Source organism: Equus przewalskii, chromosome 19 (assembly GCF_037783145.1).
Source record: "Equus przewalskii isolate Varuska chromosome 19, EquPr2, whole genome shotgun sequence".
Lineage (NCBI taxonomy): Eukaryota > Metazoa > Chordata > Mammalia > Perissodactyla > Equidae > Equus > Equus przewalskii.
This window is the reverse complement of record NC_091849.1, coordinates 48,324,607-48,350,399: the sequence shown is the minus strand read 5'-3', so window position 1 is coordinate 48,350,399 and position 25,793 is coordinate 48,324,607. Positions and strand designations below refer to the sequence as shown.

General features: G+C 35.1%; 3 long non-coding RNA genes across 10 annotated transcripts in view; 1 reads left to right on the top strand and 2 right to left on the bottom strand.

Moving 5' to 3' along the window:
• LOC139077356 (uncharacterized) overlaps positions 1-5,616 on the bottom strand; it is a 39,280-nt gene extending 33,664 nt beyond the window's left edge. The window contains exon 1 of the long non-coding RNA XR_011529800.1: positions 2,785-5,616. This is a non-coding gene — a long non-coding RNA (uncharacterized lncRNA). The remainder of the gene's footprint in view (positions 1-2,784) is intronic.
• Positions 4,305-24,143, top strand: LOC139077354 (uncharacterized). Of its 4 annotated transcripts, XR_011529792.1 has the most exons (6): positions 4,361-5,098; positions 6,717-6,841; positions 14,282-17,503; positions 17,828-18,148; positions 19,281-19,424; positions 23,833-24,143. It is a non-coding gene; the product is annotated as an uncharacterized lncRNA (long non-coding RNA). The 4 variants fall into 4 exon arrangements; XR_011529793.1 differs by lacking the exon at positions 4,361-5,098 and adding an exon at positions 4,305-4,323 and having other exon boundaries at positions 14,282-18,148; XR_011529791.1 differs by having other exon boundaries at positions 4,358-5,098; positions 14,282-18,148.
• Positions 14,476-25,793, bottom strand: part of LOC139077355 (uncharacterized) — an 84,090-nt gene continuing 72,772 nt past the window's right edge. For all 5 annotated transcript variants that reach the window (XR_011529796.1, XR_011529797.1, XR_011529798.1 and 2 more), the window contains 3 exons: positions 21,185-21,364; positions 18,038-18,181; positions 14,476-15,030 (listed from right to left, as the gene is read on the bottom strand). This is a non-coding gene — a long non-coding RNA (uncharacterized lncRNA). The remainder of the gene's footprint in view (positions 15,031-18,037; positions 18,182-21,184; positions 21,365-25,793) is intronic.

The following is a 25,793-nucleotide window of genomic DNA, read 5'->3' as shown; positions in this document are numbered from 1 at the left end:
TTAGGTAAATGCTTAGTCTTTCAGAGTGGCACTCATTTCCCCTGTTCAACTCCAAGATCACATCAGAACGTATGGAGGAAGAGGGTCTATGCGACCATATGTTAAAGAAGGGATGGCCTTGGAAGTCACAATTCTATCCTCAGGCCCCTCTTGTCTCCATAGTAATGTTCTATCTCACCTGATCTGTTTGCTCTCCTGGATTTTGCCTCTTAATTTTGCTACCACCAAGATTGTGGTTTATTCTTTCTCAGCTCAGATGGGACCCAGTGGTCTTCCTTACTTAGTAGGACTAACTTCAGGTCTCACTGGTGGTGTAGACCCTCCTACATAAAACTGTAACCCCCATTTAATCTCAGGCTCTGGCAGTCCTTGAACTCAAGATCAATTTGCTCCTATGAGTACCACCTTTTCTAGCAACACCACAGTCAGACTCTCAGCTAACTTCTATGTGCTCCTCCCAACGCTCCCAAGTGCACGTGGAAAACTCTGAGTCTCATCCCAGCTGAGATTGGCATGGCAGCTGAGATGCTTGGGGAAAGCTAGGTCAAGTTCTTCCTTTGCCTAACTAGCATATGTGGCCATTTTTCTGCTCTGATTAGAGTTGTCCCAGCTCAGTACAAGAATAGCCTTAGTGGAATCTCTTCCTTAAGCATCGAAGTGGGGGTAAAACTCTGTGCTACCAATGATCTCATCAGTCCATCTTGCCGGCGTTGTCTCTGCCCATGTTAGAAGCTCTGAAAACTTCGTGCTATAGCATCTCTCCTCTACCTGCCCTTCTTTTGCCTTGTCCAATTTCTTTCCACATTTTTCTGGAGTCAGAGGGAATTGACTTGTCTCTTTTTCCTCTTTCCTGTATGAGATCTTCTGTATATAATATTCCTTTCCTCTCTTAGGTGGAAGACACTGTGCCCATTCCTAGGTGTTATAATGGTAACTTGGTTGCAAGGAAGGAGAATATGGCTTACTGTTAAGGGGAGACGATAAAAGTTATTTCCCTTCCTTCTTTATTTTCAGCCTCTTTTCTGCAACTTTGTGCAGTATCAAAGGACCTAGGTCTCATATTCCCCTGGTACACATGGATATGATCATAATGATTGTTCAGATATGAAAACATGTTTATACTTGTTGGTAAATAGCCACTGCTCTAGCTCTCAGTTGTCCTCACTGTCAACAGGGCTATTATCACCCTTCTCCTGGGACATCCAGACTTTCTCAGGAATGAGTAATAAAAGGGATAATGTTTTCCATGTCAGGGAACCTCTGGGACTCTGCTCCCATATCAGAGCTGACATCTTTCTTGCTGAGCATTGCGTGTGCCGCACATATTGTAAAGTATGGTGAATATCATCCTTGACTGTTCCCATATGCAATTATTCCATTGCCTCAGATCTCCTGTGAGCCGAAGTGCCAAACAATCATTATAATCCATGTCATCGCTAGAATCCACTCACTTGCCCCGCAATGATCTGATTAAATTCAGTCTGAACCCCCCTTCCATGGTCCGGGGAGAGTGTGCCTCTCTCCTGGCAGATGGGGGTTTGTACAACTAGCAGCTCATGCTTCTCTTTGCCTTTGCCCTCCTTCACCCGTGCCTCTGCATTTAATTGAGCTTTAAAACTGACTTTCTTCTTTGGTTCCTCCAAAATCTCCACTTGAATTTCAGCATCATTTCGGTGTGGCAAATTTAATGAAGATTTAGGAATCATGAGGAGGGTTCACACTGTGGCCTGTGCAGCCTGCTACCCATGTTCTGGCTCTTCATAGCTCAGCTCCCTGGAGCAACAGACTCCGTCTGCTTTCTTGTGCAGACAGCTCAATTCACATTCGCGCTTAGAGTATTAGTTTCTACCCAAAGTGAGCTTTTCAAAGAAGGTGCTTAATATAGCAGGGCGTGTTTTCTGGAAAGTTCTTATGCCACCTGCTAATAAAAAATAATTTATCCATATTGTTACACAAATGTGTTAGAATGGCATATTAATAGTATATATTAAATTTCTATAATTCATCTATATTTTTGGATGTAGTTGCAGTTAATTCATTTTCATTGTTAATTAACCATTTTGACTATACCACAATTTATTCAATCTCCTCCATGAAATTTATTTCCAATGATATGCTATTACAAATGATATTGTTATGATTATTCTAATACTCATCTCCTGCAAAATAACTTATATTTTTATATGTCATAACCAGACCTGACAGAAAAGATTGCACAGTTCTAGAAGATACTGGATTCTTAGACTGATACTTTGTTGGAATGAGACTTTGATGTGTTTCCCCTTGAGGAGGGAAGAAGTTTGTTCTACTTGTGAGACAAAGATTTAAAGGGATGTTTGGTGACCAGAAAAGTCTACTGTGCTTAAGACTGTCTTGCTGTTCCAAAACTCATTTTCTCTTTCTTCTGAGATCACAAAAGACTGCCTTTTGCAGCCTACCTTAGAGTTAAAAGTGACTACATGACTGAGTTCTGGTAAAAGGAAGTAGTATGTACCATTTTTATGACTGGTCCGTAAAATACTCCCATATGAGATTCCGTTTCTCTTCCCCTTTCCTCAGTCACCTTGAAGCCCACATGTTGAAGGTGACAGAATCCGAAGATGGAACAGAACCTGGATCCCTGAATAAATGCTTGGAAGAGAAACCCCTTGTTTTGTGTGTCGGTCACAGCCTATCTGTAACCAATGTTGTAGCTGGACTGGCCCTTGTGGTTCTTATTATGATTGCAAGATGCTCTTCAGCAATAACCATCAGGAAATTTTGAAAAAAAGGTTTATTACTTACAGGACTTGGAAATTATAGGTTACACCTGCAGCCACATAGTAGGTCATGGGTAGAGAGAAATAGTGCATGAGCCTGGGGTTCTGCTTTCATTGGGGTCAAGAGTAGGGGCTTAGGGTTTCACAGGCTCACTCTTTATTGGTGAATTTAAAACATAAGAGTGGGAATTTAAAGTGTGGGAAGAGAAAAAGGAGTGGTCCAAATGGCCAGTTATTGATGTCAACCAAGATCTCTAGAACAAAGGAGTCACAGTGGAGGGAGACAGCCTGGCTCTTTATCTAGTCATGTGGCTGGCAATGTGCCTATTCTAGATAGCCATCTTTGAAGTGGATGCCTCAGCAATCAAAGCTTAACTCAGGCACCTGCATTACCAAAATAAAAGCCAGTTGTCTGGGCTTACATTACACCCCTACAGACCAGTGTTACTCATTTTGACACTACATAAGCAAGAAATAAGCTTCTATCATGTTTAAGGCATTATACATGTCTAGCTTGCTTTGTTATAGCATTTAGTATAACTTAAATAGTATAGTTTCTCTGAATCTAAGTTTCCCTTCTTTATAAATGGAGATAATAATAACCATCTAGCAGGTAATTATGAGAAACAGACCAAATAGAAAGCGTCTAGTATAGGACTCAGCACAGTGATGCACATTAAAAGCTTTTCCTTTTTATTTCAGGAACTTTTTGGTCATGGAAGTGGCATTAGACCTCTTTTTAGCTAGTTCCTTCACTTTCAAGGAGAACATTGATATGTATAAAGGGCTATTATATAGTTTTAGCATTTTTATGTTTTGGGGACCACAGTATTTCAGTAGGATTTTGAACATAAAATTGTGGTATAACTAAAAGGAAAATACAACTTTCATCAAGGTCTTTCATTATCCCCCTGGCAGTAGTCTATGTTAAGTGAAAAGAGAAAAGGCTTTGATGAGCATCTTCCTTTTACAACTATGGAGAGGCTGTTTCCCTAAGCTCGAGTGACATCGTCAAGGGAAATAGAAAAGAAGGTGGTCAGGTTATGGATATTCTGCTTCTACCCTGAACATTCTGGGGCCTCACACTCATGTACAGCTCCACTCCCATATGCTTTTGTGACCTTGAGCTGAGAGGAGTTATAGCAGCGACTGAAGGAGCAAGAAGGATTCTCAGATAAACATTAGCTGCCCGCAGAAAAGTTCCAGCACTGCTCAGTGCCTTATTATACAGCCAAATTCCTTTCACGCCCAGCATAAACATTAATGGAATCTATAAGTCAGAAAATGTTTAGTAACCAATCGTTTCAAGTCAATTCTCATATTATCTATCTTCCCTCATGTCTTTGTGACCTGATTCTTTTGGGTTTTTTCCCCTTTTTGTCTCACACAAAGACATAGCTTTCATTATTCCCATTATGTAATAAAACTTTATCACTAATCTGATGACAATCCCTACTTAGAACACCAGTGGAGCGCAGATTTAGACGAGAGGAACCGCAGCATTCTATGCACTGTTCATTCTGTAACAGCCATGTGGTTGGGTTGAGATGTTACAGGTTGTTCGGTAAGAACTTTCCATCTCTAATTAATTTTATCTGTGCTTGATATTACAGAATGTTCTGGAGTCTTCACCCTTAGCGAGTTCACCTTATACTCAGCATGAGCATGGTTTCCAATTTGGAGATCACAGAAAAGCATTATTACTTCAAGGTTGCCTAAATTATACCTCTTTCTGCTACATCAATTCTGGGCAATTTCCTTCACCTTGAACTTATTTCTCATTTGGTTATTCTTCCCCTCTCTTATCTTACTATTGCAAAACTTCCCTTTCTTTTCTCCAAATGATACCATATCTACTCTAGTTTATCCAAGAAAGGTTCTTTCTCCCCACTGTGTAGATTCAGTAAAGTTATATAGAAGTCATGATTATTCTCCTATTATTTGAAATTTGTTCTTGCCATCACTCGATACATACAATATATTCTTTATCATCTCCTCCCCAACCGAATCTCAAAACCTGGGTCACTTTTATTTTTCTACCATTGATCTAAGAGGCTGGCAAACATTGGCTCTCTTCTCTTCCTTGAGAAAGATGTTCTTGCGTGGTAAAACTAGCACTATCGAGAGATTGGGAGAATATTTACATCTCAAAGGGGCAAAGAAAGAATTTACAATTGCAAGTTTTCTAAAGTGAATGCTCTAGGGAAAAGGAAGTTAGGGGCCTATGGTCAGGAAGAAACCTGTCTAACATTTAGTCAAGGTGAGGGGAACGTGAAGACCATCTCGACCAAGAGTTTTTGTGCAGGAAGAACATGGCCTCTCTGTTTGCTACGCCCAAGGTAAATTTGATATGATATATTTTTTATCTCTTCAGTAGTCTAAATAATATCCTCAGATAAGGAGTGTTTATAGTCTCTGAACTCTCTTGTGAGTTACCAGAAGAGGAAGGACCCTCAACCCATAGTTTCTCCTCCACAGCCCAATGGTGCTCATTTATGAAAGTGTTCACTATGGAATCCTTTACTAGATTCCTATGTTTCTTTGGTAAAAATAGGTTTTGAAGGGGAAATGTAGAGGGGATTTGTGGAAGGGATCTGGATAGACCCCAAAAGGGCCTTTAGTCTAATAGTTTTCAAATGAGTTTTCTAAAGGAGCCAAGATTATTGCAAAACTGTTTCCAGAACACGACAGGCATGGGAAGATTTAGAGACCTATTCCTTCTTCTCTTGCAGCTTGATTTTCATAAATCAAGGTTCTATACACAATTTCATTTCAAAAAATTATATAATTTACAAAGCTTGAAAATTGTCAAAAATTTTCAACTCCTTTTCTTACAGATGAGAAAAGAGAAATGCAAAGATATAATATGATTTCACAAGTCTAGCGGTTATAATTATATATTTTGAAATAAACAGACCAATGTATGAATTCTAGTCCTTTGACTTACTGTGTGATTTGGGTCAAGTTACTTACCCTCTCTTAATCTATAAAATGTAGAAAATAATGTCTACCTTATAAGTTTGTTGTGGATACTAGATGAGATAGCATCTCTAAAGCACAGCCCCTGATTCATAATAAGCTTTCAAAAAACAGTAGTGATTTACCAGTAAGTCAATAAGTACCATTTATATGACAAAACTTACATCATGGATTGTGCTTGCCATCTTGAAGGGAAAAAAGGCTGGGTGTTGCAGAGTTAATCATAAGCTCAAATTTACTTCTAGGGTGGCCTTATGTGCACAGTCAGGTTAGGAAACAATTTCCATGATGTTCATGGATTTAGGCCTGGCTCATAAAGCCACCTAATGAATCAGTACTAACATTTTCTTTTTGCCATTTTTCCTTTTTGATTTGAAAAATGTAGTTTCAGAAATAGACATTCTAATTGACTATAGTCCTCCAGCCATAGAGTAATCTCATATTTATTATGTCTTTGGAAAAGAATAGGAGAAAAAAATCAATGAAATTTTCTCCTCTGTTCTTCTGAGTGTCAGGAATTCTGGTAGCAAAGGGATGTTTTAGTTGATTTGCTCACAAGTTTGGTGACCCACATTAAAAATCATTCTTATGCATAACAAAATTAAATTCTCTGTATTGTTTGCTATGGGTTTTGAGCAGGACAAGACACATGAATTTTACTTAGGGACAAGCTGAAATGTCACCCTTTTGTCAACTGATGGGAACATTCTCAATCCTTTCTTTCCTAGCAAGAACATGTGTCATAATCAAGTTCCAAGTACTCAATCTTAGTACTAGAATGTTCATAACTCTAATAGAAGGTGATAGGCTGAAAAATAAACCCCCAAAAGATATCCATGTCAAATCTCTGGAACTTGTGAATATTAACTTATTTGGGAAAAGGGTCTTTGAAGAGGTGTTTAAGTTATAGATCTTGAGATGAGGAGATCCAAGATTATTCAGGCGAGTCTTAAATGCTATCATGTGTCCTTATAAAAGATCAACAGAAAGAGATTTGACACACACAGAAGACCATGAGGTAATGTGGTCATGGATGCAGAGAATGGAGTGATGGGCCACAAGTCAAGAAATGCCAGGAGCCACCAGAACCTGGAAGAAATAAGGTACAAATTCCTCCCTAGAGACTCCTGAGGAAGCAAGCCCTGCTGACACTTTGATTTTGGCCAAGTGACACTGATTTTGAGCTTCTGAACTCCAGAACTGTCCAGCAGAATAAATTTCTGCTGTTTTAAATCACCAAGCTTGTTGTAATTTTTAGAGTAGCTATAGCATACTAATACATGGGCTATATGAAACAGGACACAGGAGGGGCTTTTCTCAGTAGTGGGAAAATAATGAGCCCTAGACTAAATACTATTCTCATTTGCATAATACATCTTAAAATCAAAACAAAAGAATCAAGGTATTTACAAGTCACTTAACTGTATCCCAGAACAAAGTTCAAGAAATTTTATAAGAAAATGAAAATATCCAGCACTGAAAAAAGGTAAAAGTCGCAATGTCTGGCATCAGATATTCAAAGAAGCAAAAAAATAAGACCCATAGATAGGAGAAAAATCACTGGATAAAAACTGACCCACAACTAACTCAGATGTTATAATTATCAAACAAATACATTACAGAATTATTATAACTGTATTTCATATGTTAAACAGATTAACAAAGAGAATATGCATTTTTTTACAAAAAAAAATCAAAACCTAGAAATAAAAATACAATGTGTGAGCTGGAAAATACATAGCATGATTTATGGCAATACATAGCATAATTTATGGCAGATTACTTGTTGCAGAAATAAAGATTAATAAACTTAAAGATCTAGCAATAGGAACCATGCAAAATGAAACTTTGAAATTTAAAAAGAAAGATTTAAAAAATAAAAAAATATCAGGAGTGACTAATGGGACAATTTCAAGTAGCATAATATATGTGTAATTGGAGTCCCTGAGAGAGACAGTGAGGGACAGAAACATTACTGAAGACAACAGCCAAAATTTTTCCAATTTGATAAAAAGTATAAACTCATAGATCCAAGAATTTCAATGAGCCTCAGAAAAGAAACATGGTGAAAACTATACCAAACACATTATAATCAAGTTACACAAAAAATAATAAAGATAAAGAGGTAATCATACTAGCAGTCAGAGAAAACAACAAATGTTATATACAACGGAACAAAAAGATGAATGAGAGCAAAACTAGGCAAGTGGAAAAATAGTCAAACTACATCTTTAAAATAATAGATAGAAGAAAAAAACCCTGTCAAACCTGAATTCTGTGCTCAGCAAAAATATCATTCAAAAATAAAAGTGAAATAAGGCTTTTTTAAAAAGTACAGAAGCTGAAAGAATTTATCCCCACACACCCACATTATAAAGTTGATAAAATATTTCCAGCAGAAGGAAAATAATACCAGATAGAAAACATGAATCTACAAAAAATAAAGAAGAGTACTGGAAATTGCAACTATAGGTAAACATATGATATTTTTTCTTATTGTTTAAATATCTTTAAAAGATAATGTACTGTTTTAACAAAAATAAGGTGCAGTTTATAATATATGTATAAGCAGAACGTACTACAATAATAGTATCAAGGCTTGAGGGTAGAAATGCACGTCTATGGAAGCTTCTTATTCTATAAGCAAAGTGGTATAATATCGATTGAAGGTAGACTGATAAGTTAATGATGTATACCACTAACCCAAAAGAAACAACCGAAATAATATAACAGACTCAAGGCTAACACTAACTGAAATTAGGAAATAAAAATGCAAGAATTAACAAAAATCGAATAATCAAAAAGAAGACAGAAAAAAGATAAAAACATGAACAAAGAATAGATAAAAACAAATAACAAGATTATTAACATAACCCTAGCATTATAAATAATCACGTTAAATGATAATGGACTAACCATTTCAATGAAAAGATAGCTTGTCAGGGTAAGAAAAAGAAAAGATACAACTACATCCTTTCTACAAGAGTTGCACTGTAAATGTAAAGACACAAAGATGTTAGAAAATAAAAGAAAAATAAATACAGTGAAAATGTTAATTTAAAAAAAGCTATAATGCTGTTTAATATCAAATAAATTTTGGGGAAAAGAATAATATCAAGGTTAAATAAGATTATTCCATAAGGATAAAGGGGAAAGTCGTGAGTAGACACAACAGTTCTAAATTTTGCAGTACTAATAACAAAACTAAAATGAATCAGAAATCATTAAAATAGAAAAGAAAAAATTATAGGGAAAAATCAATGAAATATAAAACTTGTACATGGATGTTCACAGCAGTGTTACTCATAGTAGCCAAAAAACGGAAGCAACCCAAATATTCATCAACTGATGAACCAAGAAATAAAATGTGGTGTACCCATACAATGGAACATTACCCAGCCGAGAAAAGAAATTACTTTTATCTACAGCATTGATGAACTTTGAAAACATCATCAAAAATGAAAGCAATCAAATATAAAGGGCTGCATATTGTTTGATTCAGTTTAAAGGATATGTCCAAAATAGGTAAATACATAGAGAGAAAAAGCAAATTAGTGGTTTCCAGGGACTGAGGAGAAGAGAGATTGAGGGGTCACGACAAATGGGGGCAGGTTAGATTTTGGGGTGATGAAAATATTCTGAAAGTAGTTAGTGGTGATGGTTGTGCCACCTTGTGAATATACTAAAACCCACTAAAATATGCACTTTAATTTTGGTAGTGAATTTCTTAGTCTGTGAATTATATCTCAGAAAAAAAATAAATTAAAAGTGAAAAAAAACAACCGATATAATCCACCTTATTAATAAATTACAAAAAGTAAAAAAAACACTTATAATCATCTAAGTAGACACAGAAAACCATTTGACACAATCCAACATCCATTCTAAATAAGAGAACTAGAATCAGAAAGGAACATCTACAACCTTGTAAAGGGCATCTGTCAAAACCTCTGTATGACATTATATTTATGGGTAAAAGATTAAATGTTTTCCTCCTAAGACTATAAACAAGACTTCTATTCAGTGTGTACTGGAGATTCAACTGAAATAAGACAAAAATTAGAAATAAAAGATATCCAGATTGGAAATGAATAAACAACACTGATCATTTCTGTGGAAAAAAATGGAAGAAATCTACACAATAGCTACTAGATCTAATGAATGAGTTTAGTAAAGTGGCAGGGAACAATATCACTACAGAAAATCAATTGTATTTCTTTATACTAACACAAATAAATTAGAAAATTGACATTAAAATATTCCATTAGCAATAGCATCAAAAAAATGCAATACACAGGAATAAAACTGGCAAAAAACATGCAGGACTTGAACACTGCATACTACAAATCATTGCTGAGAGAAATCCAAGAAGCACAAAATAAAGGTTAGTATGTTGGATAACTTAATATTGTGAAGATGCCATTTCTTTCAAAATGCGTTGCTAGGCACACTGCGATCAGAATAGAAATCCCAAGAATGTTTTTTATAGAAATTGACAAGCTGATTCTAAAATTCATATGGAAATGTCAGCAGCCTAGCGTAGCTAAAACAAGTTTGACAAGGAACAAAGATAGGGAATTAACTAACCCTACATAGTTTTAAGACTTATTATGAGGTTATAGTAATCAAGGCAGTTTGGTATTAGCGAAAAGTTAAACAGATAGATCCGCAGAACAGAATAGACTGTCTAGCAGTAGACAGCTGATTTTTTGACAAAGATGCAAAGGCAATTTAGTGATGAAATGATAATATTTTCAAAAAACAGTGGTGCTAGTAAAATTAGATATCCACATGCATAAGTAAACAAATAGAACTTTTATCCATATAAAGATTAATTCAAAATGAAGAGAAAATGTTTTTAACTTTACTTAGGCAAATATTTCTTATATATGGCACCAAAGGAACACTATAAAAAAATAGCTTATGTAAAAAAGCTCTTTTGCTCTTTAGAAGACATTGTTAAAGGAATGAAAAGACAAGCCGTGGACAGAGACAAAATGTTTGCAATCGTATATTTGATAAGGGGCTTGTATCCAAATTATATAAAGAATATTCACAACTCAGTAACAAGAAGAGAACCAACCCCATTCAAAAGGCAAGGGCAAAAGATTTGAACAGACACTGCCAAAGAAGATGTACAGATGGTAAATAGCACATGAAAAGATGCTGAACGTCATTAGCAATTATAGAGATACACAATAATGCATAATTTTTATAAAACCATAATGAGATTCTACTACCTATTAGAATCTAATACATACTAGTGGGCATATGAAATGGCACAATCATTTTGGAAAGTAACTGATATTTTCTTAAAAATTAAAACATACACCTACCATATGATCCACTCCTAGAAATGAAAATATATCTTAAGATGTGTTACACAATTGATTACAACAGCTTTATTTGTCATAGTTCAAACTGGAAACAACACAAATATCCATCCACAAGAGAATGGATTGACAAATTGTGGTATATCCATATTGGAATACCACTCCGCAATAGAAAAGGGATGAGCTACTGATTCACACAACAGCAGGGGTGATTCCCAAAACAATTTTGGGAATAAAGCCATGTCAACCTAACAAAGAAGAAAAAGGATGATAATCTCAATTGATTCAGAAAGATTTAATAAAATTAAATGCCTATCTGTACTATTATTAACAAGAAATAATTTCTTAAATAAAAACAGAAGGAATTTTCTTACTCTATTAAGAATATTTTGCAAACATCCTATAGCTAACATAAAACTAAATGGTAAAATTTTGAAGGTTTTGAATGTTTTCCCCTGAGGTCATATATATGAGAAGCAAGGCCACTATGACCCTTTCTAATCAGGAATATGCTAGAGTTTTAGTGCACTGTCAGTTAAAAAAAATCAAGGGTATAGATAATGGAAATAAAAATATAAAATTATTTTTCTGTCCAAATGGTACGATTGCATACCTAGAATGTCTAATAGAATTTAAAAACTGTTATAATTAATAAATTAATTAAGTAATTGGATACAATGTCAAAATACAATATTCATTGGGACAATAGCATAAAAATCTCAATTTACTGGAAATAAAGTTACACAATATTTCTAAATGAAATATACAAAATATTACAAAGATTAAAGAACTCAAATTAATGGAGTTATATACTATTTACATATTAGAAGACGTAGTGTTCTTATATCAATTCTTAAATTTATCTGTAGATTTGATACAATTTCAATAAAATTCTCCCTTTGGGCATCCCCTACCATTGTTATTGGTCCCATTAGAGAGCCACAACTTTTTATTTTTTTAAAGATTGGCACCTGAGCTAACATCTGTTGCCAATCTTTGTTTTTTCTTCTTCTTCTCCCCAAATCCCCACCATACCTAGTTGTATACTCTAGTTGTAGGTCCTTCTGGCTCTGCTATGTAGAATGCCGCCTCAGCATGGCTTGATGAGCAGTGCTAGGTCCTCGCCCAGGATCCAAACCAGTGAAACCCTGGGCCGCCGAAGTGGAGCACACAAACTTAGCCACTCAGCTATGGGGCTGGCCCTGAGATCCACAACTTCTGAGTTTTGGCAACATCATCTCCTCCTTGCCATCCTTCAGCCCTTGAGTGATGGGATTCGTATTGTTGCTAATCTCTAGATTGCCTCATCATCTCCTATTTGACCTCTCAGCTCTTCTTTCGACTGTATAACTAATCCCTATATTACATCCCCTTTGTTTGAAGTACCCAAAATGGTTTCTCTTTTTCTGATTGGTATCTGACATACATATTTATAAAAATTACAAAATTCTAGCATGATCTTGCATATTTTTAAAAATAGTATGATTGATTTTGGCTCAATGTACATTTCAGCCCACATCACAAGTAGCTGGGAGATCTGTTATTAGCTTAGCTACACATTCCCCTACACAAATAGATATGAACATGCTTGTAGAACCTGCTTAGAACAAAAGCTCAGAGAATGCTAACACTGAAAAGTCTGCTAGAAAAATTCTGGTCCAATACCCTCGTTCCACAAATGAGTAATCTCGAACAAGTGATGTTAAGGAACTTGTACAAAGTTAAAGAAATTGAGCTGAGTCTATGACAGGAATATCTCATTCCTAGTCCAGTCTGTTTTCCTTTTGGTCTACTCCTTCGAAGACTATTCTAATAGCACTCTTATAAATAATATTGAAAGATAGTTGGAGGAGTCAAGGCCAATAGTTGGCATTGACAAAATAATATTAGAAGTATTTTGTTAAGTAATGGTAGGGTAGCCTCTTTGAATCTCAAGGGTCTTATTTTTAATGTGAAATAAAATGAATTTAGTTTGACTTTGCATTTTGATGGTTACAATGGACAAAACATTATTGAATACAGTTCACTGATCAAGGAATTTTCTAGGTGGACTGTTTCTTTCCTTAGTAGCAACTGTCCATCTTTGACCACAGACAGCTCTCTGTTTCAGTTCAGTGAGGCTTAGTGCGGGGCAAGGTGATACAAGTAATGATGCTCTCACTAAAGCTTCCTCTGTCCTCAGTCCTTCAGGGCCCTCTAACCTCCACACATTTTCCGGGTATGTTTTCACATCCTCCTTCACATCGGCAGCTCAGAAAGACCCAGAAGATGGCATTCAGACTCCCCACATAACAAGAGTGTGTACTGATTACAGTACTTAAGGAGATAGGCTGTATTTTCAGACTCCTGTTTTTAAAATTGGGATATTTACTGGGTGACCATAAGTGTATTAATTTACTTTTTTTGCCTCCATGCCCCTACCTGAGTTTGTGGAGAGTTGCAGTACCCACCTCGTGAGATACAATATGAGATCTTTTTAAAACAGTACCTGACACATGGTAAATGTTCCATAGAAGTTATTATTATTATTAGCAGGTCTGTGCTTGAAGTAATAAATGTCTATGATTTCTTCAGATACACAGATGGCAGGGTTGTCACTGCTATTTATTTGTTGAGCCTTAAGTAACGTATCGGTCTACTGAATTCCACTCTAATCCTGGTTTCAGTCAATGAATGAGTAAATCACATAGAGAAAGAACAGGACTCGGTGACTCATGAATTTGTGCACCAAGGAGCTGCTGTTCCTCACAGTGATCACTAAAATTAGGTTAAAATATTCAAAAAAGAGTATTTGATGACTGTCCAGATATTTCGTTTCACACAGAATTATGATCTTACTGAAGTTTAGACGATAAATGACAAAGGAACAAAATGACCATGTGTTTAATGAGGAAGGCATCTGAGTGTGAGCACAAGTATGAATGCACTCAACCTGTCTCTCTTTTGCACTCTCTTTCTCTCTCATACACACGCACACACATATACACACAACTCAAAAGGAGCATCCACTCCAGGTAAGATTGTAAGTGAACATACGCGAGGCCATCTTGTTATGCTAAATGACCCCAGTCCCTCCTCTGTGTTACTACTCACTGCTCTGCACGTACTCTAAAATAATTCACATGCTCTCCTGATTTGTGGCCTCTGCTTACATATGTACTCCCCTATAGCATGATAAACTAAAACTTTCCTCTCTGGGTTTCTCTCCAGGAACAGGCTGACCACAGGCGAGAAACATACCTACAACGTATCCATTACAGCTGACGGAAGAATGGAACAATATGATGCCTGGAGCCTATCACTCCTGGAGACCCACATCCTTGGACCCCTCCTCATGCCCATTTTCCCTATTAACTACCTCAAGATTCTGTAATTCTTGAGGGTGGGGTTTTTTGAGACATTAGTCTGCCATCTCCCCAATTATGCTGGCTAATTGAATTAAGGCCTCCTTTTTTGATCCCTAACTTGTGATTCATTGGCTCAGATCACGGTGAGCAGAGTGAGCTCAGTGCTTGGTATCAAGATCAGGGGCTATATTAGTGAACTCCTACTCTAGCTTTTCCTTTCACATTCTTTCGTTAATTTATTTTACACAAGTTTTTTGAGAGTCATTATTTTGCAAACTCTTGATGCTAGAATACAAGGAATCAGAGACTAGTATTTGGAGTTCTTCCTCTCCCGAAAAAGATATAAACAATATTTAATATTACAAGAGTACAGTTTAGTAGATAACAGATATTAAACTAGCTGTATTTTGAACCTTTTAAGAGAAAATAATTATTATGTACAAATTGCTACCTTATAAGGTAAAAAATGAGGATTAAATTAACTCTGTTTTTACTCTTTAAGATAAAAAGTTTTAAAAAGTAATAAGGTCGAAGACTTTTTATCTTCACTTCATTGTCTGTAAATGCTGCTTCTTCAGTCCTTGTAATCATTTCTTATGAGCTTCTGAACATCTGAAATATAAAGGCAGAATCAGAAGTGGATAGCAGACTCTTGGTACTGTGGTAAAAAAGAACCACAGCTGATAGCTGCAAGGCAAATGATGCAATTAGAAAAGGTTGATGAGGATAGTTTACCCTTTTTGTTTCTGCTACCAATTATAAATCCATGTGGGGTGGCAGGAGATTTTCTCATCGATGGTAGCTCTTGATTTTGGATAAGTTAATGGAACAGTTTGGGCCCCACAGTTCAATAAGCAACAATTTGTTAAATCTGAGATTCTCCATCTCTCTTTTCATAGCTAATTTTTTAGAGTTGATTTCTTAGTTTGGATTTGTTATTTTCCTCTTACTTATTTCCCCTAAAGTATTTAGAAAAATTGAAAATTCCTTTTGATGGTGATTAAAAATAATAAAGTAATTTCTTAGGAATAAGGGCAATCTTAATTGGGAAATTTTATTCCTGAAGAGGACGTTCTCAGTGGTCCAGAGGAGAGTTGTTCTCCTTGTTCCTTGAGCAGCAGAGGGCAAATGTATTTTATGTATCTTTACCATCCAAATGGTGTGGTTTTTGATAATTTTAAGTATTGTATACCCCAAACACCTAATGGTAGTAATAATTTGCTTTTCTATAATTTAATAAGGAGAATTAGGAAATGAAGAGAAAATGAAGCTGGATAAAATACTTTCTTAATGTACTCAATGTATAAGTTTTTGCTTTAATTTCCACTATTTAGGTTTTTCTTATTAGATCCACAAAATCTCTAGTCCAGAAACATTGTAATATGCAATCTTCAGTATTGAACTTTGTGTTACAGGAGGGAAAAGTACTAATCTCAGAAGACAAATAAGAACTATTTTCATACAACTTTTATGGCATTTATCCTATTGATTTGTCTTATATTTCTTTTCAAGTCTTGTCAAAACTAATTTGAGTTTCTCAAGGCAGTGACTATATCTTTTTATCTGTTTCCTAAATATCTGGGATAACTATGAGGTGATCATAGAATGGTCATTAATGAATCCAAGCATTCCTAAATTATTTAGTTGTCCATGATTTTAAGTTCTTTATATCTGCGAAACAAAAACAATTTAAATGATGTATATTCTCATATCCAAATAATAAATGTCAAAAGGAATAGTCCAGTTCTGCTTTGTGATGTATTAAGTAGAATGTGTTTAACATGTTGGACATCCAGAGAGAAAGATGGAAATGAAGCTTATCTGTTCAAAAAAGGCATGGTTTCCACGTTCTCCGTGGTCACAAAGTATCCGAAGTGAATCAGCTGTAGTTTTTCATTTGGGCGTTCTTTTCTTTAGATTTAATGAACAAAATATCCGAAATAAATTTCTAATTGACTTCAGTACTTGGAAGAAAGGAACAATATTGCATTTTTGTCATATCTTTGGAAAAGAATAGAATAGAAAATCAATGGCAGACTATTCTTATGTTTGTTCACAAGAGTTCTGATAACAAAGAAGGTTACCCAATAAATTGCTTTTAACAGAATTTGAATTTTAGCTTCATTGACTCAACTAGCACTTATTCTCTTTCACAACCATCAAATATCCAATCTTCTTCACAGTTATACTACAGCAACTAGAGAAGTAATGGGTACATCATAGGTATTTAATTTTTGTTGACTTACTCTGATGTAGAGACAGTCTCACATGTCTCACTTTATGTTAGATAATGGCGAAATTCTCAATCATGTGTTTCCCAGCAAGCTCTTAGCTTGCAATACAAGTCCTTCATCTTCAATTCATATTATTATTATTATTATTGTTTTTTGCTTGTGAAGATTCACCCTGAGCTAACATCAGTTACCCGTCTTCCTCTTTTTTTGCTTGAGGAAGATTAGCTCTGAACTAACATCTGTGCCAATCTCTACCTTGTATGTGGGTCACCACCACAGCATGGCTAATAAGTGGTGGAGGTCTGTACCCGGTATCCAAAACTGTGAACCTGGATTGCTAAAGTAGAGTGTGCCAAACTTAACCACTATGGCACAGGACTGGCCCCTCCATTCATATTTTATAGAATGATGAAATTGGTTGTAGAAGCAAATAATTCTAGGACATATTTATTACTTTGTTCAGGGAGCTTTGCCAAGATTCTAAATATCTGTACATGTTTTAATAGCAAACACTTTTATTGCTGTAGAATAAGGATAATTAATGTTCACTGAGACTCTTATATCCAGGTTCTTATTGCCCTCTTTGGATGTAGTTAAAGAGAATCAATGGACTGTTGCTCCTAACATCTGTTTGTGGGATCTGGTGAACAATTTCAGCTGCTCTTTTCCGATATCTACTATAACAGACCGTGGGAAACTTGTGGAGGAGCTCAGAAATAACTCCGAGCTACATAGAAAAAAAAAAGAGAAATGCAATCTGACTTTATAACATGGGATGTTTATGCAGTGGCATTCATAAATCCTACTTGAGGAGAAGGACCTTTCTTCAAGGTACAACTAAGCTCGATAAGGTAATTTCCACACTTATTGATATGCTATCATTATTTATGTCCATGTATATTTTAAATAAAAATGCTATGAATTATGAACTCACCTGACCATTCTGGATCTCAATACTTTTGTGTATAAAACTAAATATTCTCAATGTCAATTTCAGTCTGAAATTCTGTTTGGATTTCTTATTACGTTGAGATTCATTTTTTAGATTAGGGACATTAAATAGTAAATGTGTTCTACAAAACACATACTTCTGGAATATCATGTGAATTGCTGCAGGATTATATTCAACCTTAGTGACTTAGCAATTTATACCCATCATCTTGTAACTGTTAAAGTTTCTTACAGAAACGGACCTTAAGATGAATCAGCAGATGGCATTTTTTGTGTGACAATGCACCAGCTTTTTTTAGTCTAACCCCTCTTTGAACATGGCAATATTCAGCCAAGCATAGAAATGTTCTTACTCTAATAAGCCTCAGTAATCAAGACTATGCAGAAGAGTTCTATAAATTAAAAGATTCTGTACTTCATTTTTTCAACAATACCTGAGTTAAGACAGATGATCTGTGGACAGTTTTCTCCTAAGAAATCATTTACAATGAAGATCCTTCTCTTTTTCTCTATTTTATTCTTCTTTGGTGTCTTCATTCCAGCAGGTAACATGAATCTTATTGTCAGAGGGGTCAGCGCTAAAGAAGGAGGGGGGCAGGATTTTTTAAAGTGAATATCATTGACATTTTAGATTTATTATATTAATACCATCAGCATAATCACATTATATTTATTTACAACCCCTAGAGGAGAAAATAGATGAATAATTTTTCAAGGGCAATACACTAGTAAAGGTTTTAATTCACTTTGATTATATGAAATTATAGATATTTATGTACATATAAGTTGAAAGAAAATAGTGCTATAGTGATTTAATCAGTCTCTAAAATTTAATATTCAATATTAAAATTGTGCTAAATTTAGCATACTAATAGATTTGAAAAATTTAGGAGTGAAATGAGTTTATGATTGGAAATTATTCATCCCACAGTTAAAGTATTGATCGCAGAGGTTAACAGAGATTGAATGGCTTGCTAAAAGGCCAAATTTTATTATATTCATAATTGAGACTAGTTGCATGTCTACTCATTTCTAGTTAAATTCTCATTCTCCTTTATCTTGCTACTTTCCCTGGATCACCAAGATATCTATCATTATTGGGATCAGAGGATATCACCATAAAATAAATCTATATATCCCATTCTCTCACTGTTTTCCTGCTCTAACACTCAAACATAAATAACTTTTTAGCCGACAATGTCTCACCAAAAGGGGACAAGTAAATGAACTCAAATTGATAATGTAACCCATGTAACTCAAGGATTCGGCATTAATTTAAATAAGAATAATCTTTTCCTTCATCATCTTCATAAAGATTCATTAGAACAAGCTCATTAAAATATCCTCTATTTCTTCAAATTTTCTGAGATATAGTGTAGATTTCAATATGCACTTTTTCTTCTTAATAATAATGATTTTAATAGCTAGTATCTATTCTGCATTTTGCCCACATTACTTCATTACTTCTTATAATACCCATATAAAGTAATCTTATTAATAAGAGAGTCATTCATTTCCATATTCAAGCTAATTTTAAATAAATCTGTACTACATGTTTATCATTTTCTAAAACCTCTTATAGTTTACAAGGCCATGAAATAAAGAGAACTACACTAGTGTCCTTATTTCAGAAAACATTTTTTCTTATACTTTTGAAGTAATGTTTTTCTCTTTCAGTGAGCTCTAATCAACGAACTGTTAACAATCCTATGTCATCATCAAAGGTACCATGTATACGGAAGTTTAAGATACTATCCTCAAAGATACATAGCTCTACAACATTTGAAAAGGCACAATATGATACAGTGGAAACCAGAACAGGTAAAAAAAAAAAGAAAAAGTGGAATGATATCTTGCACCTTTTAATCACTATCTGTTAAATGAAATGAGGGAAATATCCTAAGTATGTTCTCTATCCCACTCTCTATCTACTTAGCTCTTCTTTCTCCTCCTACTTTTATGAAGACTGAATTTCATGTTGAAAAAGAGAAATAAATCTTTATTTGAAAGTTATACGGTCTTATTTTTGATGAAACTCTATCTAGGCAAACATCCTATTTCCCAGAGGGAAAATTCTCCAGTCATTGCTTGCAGCATCCTTATTTATTTATTTTTTAATGTTCTTAGTGCCATTATGCTTAGGAGTCAACCCTTGTCTCAGTTTCTCTTTTACCTGAGAGCTGGCAGAATTTCTTTTTGTCAATTACCACTGTCCATTGTCCATAACCCTGACATCTTTGGATACACAAAGCATATTATTATATAGAAAGAGTAATTAAGATGTTCTTATTAGTTCTAAGGAAGGTCTACCCAGGATAACTTGAAGAAACAGTTGAGCAACAGAAGTCTAGACTGGGTGTCGGAGACTTATTTCAAATGCAATTCTTCTCTGCTTTAGTCTTTATCTCAGTCATGATTTAGAATATCATTTAGCAAAATGTCTTCTCAAGTTAGAATGTTATAAACACCATGTGAGTGATATAAATAAATTTCTATGGGGAGGTAAAGAAAGAGAGTTATTTTTGTGACAGTGTTCATAGTAAGACTTAATGAGTCTTTGGTCAAGCCAATTTATACAGGGCTCACAGTTGTTTTCCTTTTTTTGGCCACTAACTCATTGCTAAAGTCTGCCACAGTGCTTGATATATAGTGGGGGCTCAATAAAAATTTATTTAATGAATGAATGAATGATTAGATAGATGCATGTATGGAGGAAGAGAAGATAATCAAACAAATAGTCTTCAGGAATACACATATTTAGAGAGCAGAAAGAATAAAAATGAAGAAGACAGGGATATTTTGAAAACGAGAAACAAGGACAGAAGCAGGTAAGAGATTGTTGATTTGTTGCACCGTGATGCTAACGTTGAGGCTGATTCTCTGAAAGTGAGGCACTATTAGCTAAGTCAGACTTTCCTCAGATTTTTGAGCCTAAGAAGATTCCAAGTGGATTTGATTTCAGGATCTTGCAAGAGTTCAGTTACAGTGGCAAGTACTGATATTTAATATTTCATGTCTAAACTATGTGGAAAAATAATTTATTCTTTGGTTATTCTATTTGTTTAAGTTTTGTTGTATACCATATCACTTCAGTTATGGTTTGAAGAAAGCCAATTTAAAGAAGAAATATCCTTTATTGCAGTGTCCTATATCTAGTAACACTTGTTGTTTTGAGACTTCTTCAAAAAAAATAAATACCAGTAGTCACCACTTTTTGGCTACCAAATGTTGTTGACAATGCGTGTAAGTCGAAAAGCCTGCATTTATGATATAAAACAATCAAAAAACTCACATTTGCTCACTATGACTGATATGTACAAGTTTAAGTCTTCCTTCGGTCTTTAGTCTGCAACTCTGGAGTTCTTACTCTCAAAATCAAAATTACCTTGGTTATAATATAAATCAATTTATCTCTATATGTCTCTCTCTAAATGCCTATTTTTATCTCTTTATATGTCTATCAATATTTCTCTATTATACCTACAATTATATTAACTTACAGAATTATGCTAATTGTGTTTTCGTTTAAAATTATTTAATTTACATTAATTGTTTTACATTAATATACAATATCTAGTTACCTTCATCTCAAACTTAGGCTTCAGGACTCAGTCTTCTAAAGTCCTTTCCTCTTGGCCATAACACCACTCGTACAATAAAATCAGCTTGCAAAAATTCCTTCAGTTCTTGTATATTAGCTTGCCAAGCCATAGAATGGAACATTAAAATTGGAGCATATATAACTGGCAAAGTGCTTGTACCTAGAATATATAAAGAATTCTAATAAATCAAAAGAAAACAAGTTCAGTAAAAATGTGGGGAAAAGACTTGAACAGGTAATTTGAAAACGTGGATATACAAACATTTAATGTGCCCATCCTCATTAGCAATCAGGAAAATGCATATTTAAACCATGAAAAGACACCACCGTACATTCAATAGAATATTTAAAACTTTTAAAGTTAGACAATACCAAGTTTTATAAGGCAAATGAAACTAAGAATTTTCATATACTGCTGAAGAGAGTGAAATTTTTAGCACCAATTTGGAAAACAATTTGTCAAAATCTATTGTAGCTGAAGACATTCATACTCTATGACCTAAGATTTCTATTGTGAATGTATCTACCCAACAGAAGACCATCACATGTGCTCCAGGCGATAGTACAAGGATCTTAATAGCAGCATTATTTGCCATATAGCGAATAACCTATGTGGTCATCAAAAGTGCAATAAATGAATAAAGTTAATATCATGTATTAATGAAAATCAATAATCTACATCTACATCCAAACACATAGTTGAATTATATGAATACAATATTAATTGAGAAAACACAGAAACCGAAGAAAAATACTATATGATTCTCTATTCCTTGGAGATATATATGTACATCTATATATCTATATCCATATCTGTATAATGTCTATGTATTTTGAATATATATATTAAAAAGCAAGAGTAAAGAAGATAAGTCATAAAAATATAAGAAAAAGCGAGGAAATTGGTACTTAATTCAGAATAGCGGTTACTCACAGGAGGAAGGGGGTTGTGATTCAGTGGGGGTATGTGTAGAACTTCTGGCAATGTTTTATTTCTTAATGTAGGTAGTAATTGCATGGATATTTGATTTACAGTAATACATCAAGCTTTATATTTATATTTTGTGTTTTATTTTGGAATACAAGAAAATATTTTTAAAAAGGAATGAATGCAAGGGTTTGGGCAAAATTATTCTCCTCTCAGAATGCCCTACCCTTGTAATATGTCACTGTGTGTATGGGACCTATGCTGAGGCAATTTGACTATGAGACAGATGTTGCCCATCTCAGGATAAACATGGGGCATGTGTTATTATTAATATTATTTACAAATAATGTACAATTATTAGCTAACAGAGCTGCTTAGAGTGCTGGCTCCTAGGTGCCTGAATTTACATCATTCTGCAAATCCAGAGGATAATGAAAGGATACTCAGTGACAGAGTAGCCTCAAAATCTTCTTCACTTAAAATGCTTGCAGCAAAATTTATCAGTAATATTTCTACATTATGTAAAATGATATGCATATAAAAAAACCTCTAAGAAAATATTTTACTAAAGAAAGATGGCCAAGGGTTTGGTGAATTGCAGAATTAAAGAGTCTTTGGGGATGAAAGCATGTTTACAGATATCAGTGACAATGTCTCACCCATACTGACCCACCTTCTAAAATATGTCCAGTAGGGCCTGGTTATATTTATTCAGGATGGTAGATACATACTTCCTAAGACAAGATATTTCGTGATCATTATAAAAACTTTAAGCGTTAAAGTTCATTTATTGAGCCAAATAGTATTATATTGAGCCAAAACTTAGCTCCCCATTAATCTGCACTATTTATTTATACTTTTGTTCTGTGGGGATACAGGGAATAAATGAAAATCTTCTCCTACATTTCAGAACTTCCGTTAGTGACAGAGACTCCTCATATCCAAATAACTGCCTCATTCCTCATGATTGTCGAACTTATAAAATCAAAGGAAATGCAGTGCAAAGTGAGACTGGGAAATTTTTTTTAAGTTTCTATAGCTTTGGAAACCTTAGTGTGAGAGAGAAGGAAGGGAAAGTAGCCCTGAAAAATTAAGAGCCTTGCTGGAATATTCACTATGCTCATCCTTTCTGTTCATTTCTTATTTGTTATGCTAATTTCCCGAAGTATTTGTTTTTAAGCAGAACTTCTCCTGGGGGTGAAGGTAGCGTGCAGATCCAAGAGGAGTTGAGATATTTAAATAGAGTGAGACAATATTTTTCAGTATTTTAGAACTGCCGAAGTCAGGTTACAATGAACAATGGAGGAGGAAAGGATTCAGCATAGAACAGAACTAAGCATGAATGAAAAGGGAGGGAGAAGATGGAGATTGGCCCATTCATAGTCAATGGTCCTGGGGGATAAGCAAGACAGATAGAAGAAAGTATTAATAAACTGCAAGCTCTTCAGGTATCCTTTATTGAGTCACTACCTACTCAACTGAAATGTGGAGGAGTGAGACATCTAGTTTAGGATTTAGACGCTTCCTGATTTCTTTGATTTGCTCTGATATAAGTAGGGACAAAAATATTGGAATGAAAAATGAGAGACTGTCTTTCCTTTTTCTCCCCTCCATGGTCTATGCTTCATTGTGTGCCTTCTTTTAAATCTTTACATTTCTTTCCTGGATTACTAATTCCATCTATTCTTGCCTTTTTTCAGCTAAAAGTAAAGAGCGGTCCCCTCCCTTTAATTGGTGGAGGGCATGCATAGATTTTGGCGGTCAATGTAAAACTAAATGTGGTGAAAGAGAATTTGGGATGTCACACTGTGGAATGCCTGCAACTCATTGCTGCTTGAAAGAATGTGAGCCTGAGGAGTAATTGAAAAGACCCATTTACAGCAAGAGGACCAACATTAACTGAGTCTTCTCATTACTTCGTCACTTCTATTACTTCATCCACAGCCTAGTATTTCTGTCCATATATGTTTCTAATAAATAAAGAATTAAATAAAATATATTTTACCCTGAACCCTTCAGGAACATTGTGCCTGGTTGGAAGAAAGAGTCAGAATACAGAGGGGAGTTTGAACTCAGGAAAAGAAGCAGAATGGAGAGGAAAACTCCATGACGGGACTACTGTGTAAATGAGATCCTGGAGGCAATTCTATATTTAGCGTGTAAAGCAGGTTGTAAATGACTGGTGATGGGGACCGGCCTGGTGGCGCAGGCGTTAAGTGCGCATGTAGCGCTTCAGCAGCCTGGGGTTCGCTGGTTCGGATCCCGGGTGCGGACATGGCACCGCTTGGCAAAGCCATGCTGTGGTAGGCATTCCACGTATAAAGTAGAGGCAAATGGGCACAGATGTGAGCTCAGGGTCAGTCTTCCTCAGAAAAAAGAGGAGGATTGGCAGATGTTAGCTCAGGGTTAATCTTCCTCAAATAAATAAATGATTGGTGATGTATATCAACATTCTTTGAAGAGAGTCAGGAGTAGGGAGAGAGTTGATGAAAGATGGAAGGTATTATTCCTGAACTGGTGGAAATGGTTGCAAGAGCTTGAAAGTACTATGGAGTCCTTGAAACTGTTTCATTTTAGTTATATTTTTCCTCTGTTTATTGATAGAATTTTTAAAATAAAAATAATTCAAGTATAAAGCCAGTCTTTTGAGAAGAGCAATCCCAAAAGGTAGAATAGAGGAAAATTACTTTAAGGAGGAAAAAGTCCTTGTAGTTTAAGGCAATAATAATAATAACTTTGAATAGTTATGATTACAATTAACTTCTTTCATATTATTTCATTTTGTGTTTTTAAGATACTCCCTCATATCATCAGATGATTCTTATCATGCCAGCTATTAGAGTCTTAGTATGTTTCCTTGTATGAACTAAACTCTGGGAAAAATACTTTTAATCGAGTAATAAATATATATACTATATACAGAGACATTATATATTTATACCCCCAGGGTTAGGTGGCAAGCATGTGTTGATGAGGACTAAAAGATGGCCTTTAAGGGAAACGATAAGCAGCTGGCTGGCCTTATTGCATCATCTGGTGTAAAGATTTGCCCTTATTCAAACATCTTGCAACATCTACTCTCAGAATAGGTCATGGTCCTTCAGGGCCTGACATGTGCTGAATACTCTTCAAAGAATGTTCTTTAGGCTGTGTCCTTGGCTGGCAGGCTTGCTTATTAAGTAACTTATAATGTGTAGACTAAGGCCACATTAAGGAAAGGGAGCTAGCCACTTAACCTTACAGGAGTTAGTAAGGACTTTAAGCTGGGACAGCCATATATCTGGTGGCTCTTTTATGTTGCTGTGATATGCATACATATCAGCCTTGGGCTAACCTTACAACAAAAACATATCCTGTGTACAGTGCCTGAGGTCACCTAAAATAAAGCTGAGTGTTCATCAGTTATAGATGTTGCTGGTATGTACAGGGTGGTATTGTCTGACGTGTGTCAAACTGGAGTTAAATAAGACTTATTAGGTCTTGTGAGTTTGATGTATGATTCAAATCTTGAACCCTACTTCAGTGGTCCCATAGCATACCAAAATACAATTTCTGTACGTATTCCAACATAGATGGAAATTATGAATAAATCTGCTAAAAATTTTATTTACATATACATTTATGATTAAGGGGCATATACCTACTTAAGAGGTAGGATTAG